Source organism: Procambarus clarkii, chromosome 20 (genome assembly GCF_040958095.1).
Source record: "Procambarus clarkii isolate CNS0578487 chromosome 20, FALCON_Pclarkii_2.0, whole genome shotgun sequence".
Classification (NCBI taxonomy): Eukaryota; Metazoa; Arthropoda; class Malacostraca; order Decapoda; family Cambaridae; genus Procambarus; species Procambarus clarkii.
In genome coordinates, this window is record NC_091169.1 from 26,485,986 (window position 1) to 26,489,714 (window position 3,729).

The 3,729-nt window shown below is 40.9% G+C and overlaps 1 non-coding gene across 1 annotated transcript; it reads left to right on the plus strand.

Moving 5' to 3' along the window:
• Positions 1-1,599: 1,599 nt before the first annotated feature.
• TRNAD-GUC (transfer RNA aspartic acid (anticodon GUC)) lies at positions 1,600-1,671 on the plus strand. The gene has a single exon. It is a non-coding gene; the product is annotated as a tRNA-Asp (tRNA).
• The last annotated feature ends 2,058 nt before the right edge of the window (positions 1,672-3,729 follow it).

Consider the following 3,729-nt stretch of genomic DNA (forward strand, 5'->3'; position numbering starts at 1 on the left):
TAACCCGTCATATGAGGGTGTTGACGTCGTAGGGGGACTTCTCCTGTGTCAAGTGACATCATTATATTCCTGTTTATAATGGACTGGATGGGGGTTACCCTGCGGTGCCCAGGTCCCCTCTCCCTTCACTTCCCCTCCCTACACCCTCTTTTCCAGTCATTTCATTATCTCTCCTCCTCCTCCTCTTCCCTAATCCCCCCTTATCTCTTCTTTCCCCTCTTCCAGATCTCTCCCCCTTCCTCATTTCACTCAAAACAAACAAACAGTCCCAACAAACAACGTAACCACACCATTATAGTTGTACTCGTTACTTTGAGGCAACGTCGTAACAACGTTGATAAAGAAAGTCGTTACAATGTAGTAAAAAAACGTTATCATTACATTGCAAGTTGGGATATTATGAACAGGTGAATAACTGGTAAATAATCTCTATGGAAAACATAACTCAATATTGAGAGTTCATAGTCTCTGGGATTCAGAATAGGAGCTGATTCGACCTCTTGAAGGATCACTGGGGAGCCCCGTCCCCAACCAGCCTATGAAAGGTCCATACCACCCATGTGTCATCTTGAAAAGTTGGTTGAACTTAGCCTCCAATAGTCTTGGACGAACCTATTTATAATGGACTCTAACCTTAGACGAACAGATATAGATACACAGACACCTAAACATTCACTTTCATAGACATAGATGTCATTAAGTTCGGATTTTTTAACATTTTATTCAGTATATCCAGTTTGTATATTAAAATGTGTTAGTTATACAGAAGTTAATGTTATGAAAATAGTAATTTGTTCGTTAGTGACTCAGTGATCGTGTATTTAACAAGGCCTGCGCCGGCCTCGTGTATCCGGTGAAGTGAAAGTACTTAAAAGTACTTTCACTTCAGCCCGTTGTCCTGAAATAAAAGTACTTAATGGTACTTTCGACCAAATAGCTACTATATGTAGTGATGGACCTTCAGAAAGTTACGTTTTATATTGTTCAATCCGAACAACCCAAAAAAAAATTTTTTAGCCGCAACATAATTTTAAGACCTAACCTAAACTAGCAATCCTAGGCCTAATATATGCTATCTTAGGCTTAATATAGAACATATATATGCTATACTAGGTATAGGAAGATATACACTTGCTTCTAACTTGGTTTTTTTCCCGCACTATAAAATAAATCGTACACAAAATTGGTGTACTGGCGGTCCATCAGTGCATATTGGCACTTTCGATCAAGTAATTACTAAAAGTACTGTCATTTCAGGAGGACGGGTTAGTAACACTGGCTCTTCTCCTTGTTCCTTATCGATTTTGAGTTTGTTCATTTATTATGCAACCCATACCCATTCTGTGGGCAGTAGTGGACCCCATACCCATCCTGTGGGCAGTAGTGGACCCCCCATGCCTCGCTGGGTGAAGGAACACCCATATATTGAGACTTAACTCTAGCGGAACGTGCGTGTGTGTGTGTGTGTGTGTGTGTGTGTGTGTGTGTGTGTGTGTGTGTGTGTGTGTGTGTGTGTGTGTGTGTGTGTTATGTTATTAATGCAGCTGACAAAGTTGACATAGATCCTACAATACATGTAGAAACATCTTCACTTCAGATTCCTCGGTAGTATAGTGGTGAGTATCCCCGCCTGTCACGCGGGAGACCGGGGTTCGATTCCCCGCCGGGGAGGTGCTATTTTACGTTGAATTGTCAGTATCAGACATAATCCTGCCAGCGTATAGATTTCCGTTTATAAATGCCTGCATAAAATTAAAATTAAAATAAGTCCCCCCTTTGCAAAAAAAAAAAATCCATCCCGGTGGGGGATCGAACCCCGGACTTCCCGTACTCACCTAGTTGTACTCACCTAGTTGTGTTTGTGGGGGTTGAGCTCTGGCTCTTTGGTCCCGCCTTTGGTCCCGTGTGACAGTGATGGGATGATCCGGCCTTGAGCCTTATATATTAACATTGAGGAAGTCATACTAGGCAAGGTGACCTGAAACGAGGTGGTTCAGCAAAGTCGTTAAACCTGGCCGTCGATATAACGTAAGAGGGAAGGGAACTATCAGGGGTAAAGCACTAAGCCACCACGACTATATAGCACTGGGAAGGGGTCAGGATTAGGATTTGTGAATGGGACGGGGAGGGAGGGGCAAGGAATAGTGCCCAAGCACTTGCACGGTCGGGGATTGAACGCCGACCTGCATGAAGCGAAACCGTCGCTCTACCGTCCATGTGGGAACCGACCTGTGAGATTTATATTTATTTAATTTATATGAATTTATATTTACGTTAATTTATATACTTCGATAGCAATTTGTATAATGATAAGTGGACTGTATTTCTGCAATAATCTCATAATCTCACAAATCGATCCTCTACACATTAGGGGGGGTTTAATAGTTTATATATATATGCAGCCAATCAAACTACAAAATTAACTACATACATTGAAGAGGTTCCTTATCTTATAGTACAGCAGGTTAGTCCACCAGGTATAACTAGGGTGTAGACACCTAATTATCCTCTTTGAGGTAGCTTCCATATCACCCAGTAACTGGTGCACAAATCTTGCATCCTCGACTTGACCTGTCAAAAGTGCGCTAGCTGTGAAGCCAGAATCCTATATATGACAAGTATATCAGAGAAAACACTATACAGTACATGGAACATTAAAGACCTGGCTTAATTACCTTTAGTTTGAGGCTTCCATGTAATCTAACCGGGTCACCCTATATCCTGACATTAATGGCCATAAATGAATGATAAACGGGTTTCGGATAGACTTAACTTGAATTGTAGACATCGTGTTGGAGATGGTACCTTTGGTTTCCATAACACTACGTCCAAGTAAATTAACAGGAGCCGAATTTGCTCCCGTGTGAGCCTCTGGTCTCAATATAAACAATGGCTGTTTAACACTCCATCCTATTGACGTTACTGGCCGACATTGTCCAGAATGATAGGAGCTAAATTTGCTCCACACGTCTCGGAGGTGACACAACAATGGCTGCCCTCCTTCCTCCCTGACGCCTGGCCTACTTTGTCCAGATTTCAGAAAGTGATAGAAGGGTCACATTTACTCTACTTTAATATTGATAATTAAGTTAATTTATATAAGATGTTTTTATGATGGTAAAGTCCAAAGACTAATGTATTTAAGAATAATTCCCAGCAGAATAGCTGGTGAATTATAATAGTATGTGGTGATGATATCCCGTTTTCTTTAGACGGTAATTCCACTACAGGTTACGTTTTCTATGGTTAACTTGTTTATACAACACAGCTCTTATCTCTCTGTATGATATTATTATTAAATGGTGTCGGATTTTCCGACATAATTCCCCAGGGGCTGCTCACGGGTCGAAGTCCTAATTAGAACAGACGAACACCGATACTCCTCCTTCGAATTATTAGATTAATTTGATGTTAGTAGTTAGTAATCACACATTTGTGTGTCTGTTCGTACAGGACGGATGTCCCGTACTAGAGTTGCAGGGGTTAGAAGTCTAATGCGATTTCATTTCCCTGTCAACTCTTGAAAGGCTAATATTCAAGCCTTATACATATTATTTAACCCAGAAGACTGAATGTGATCAAGTACTACAGTCAAGTATGATTCAGGGACTGCAGTGAGATCAGTGACATAGATATAACTTGAAGTTTGTTCAGGTAACTGGTCACTGATATATAAACACTGAGGCCCATGGAATACATCTTGATTAAATAATAAATGTATCAAATCAG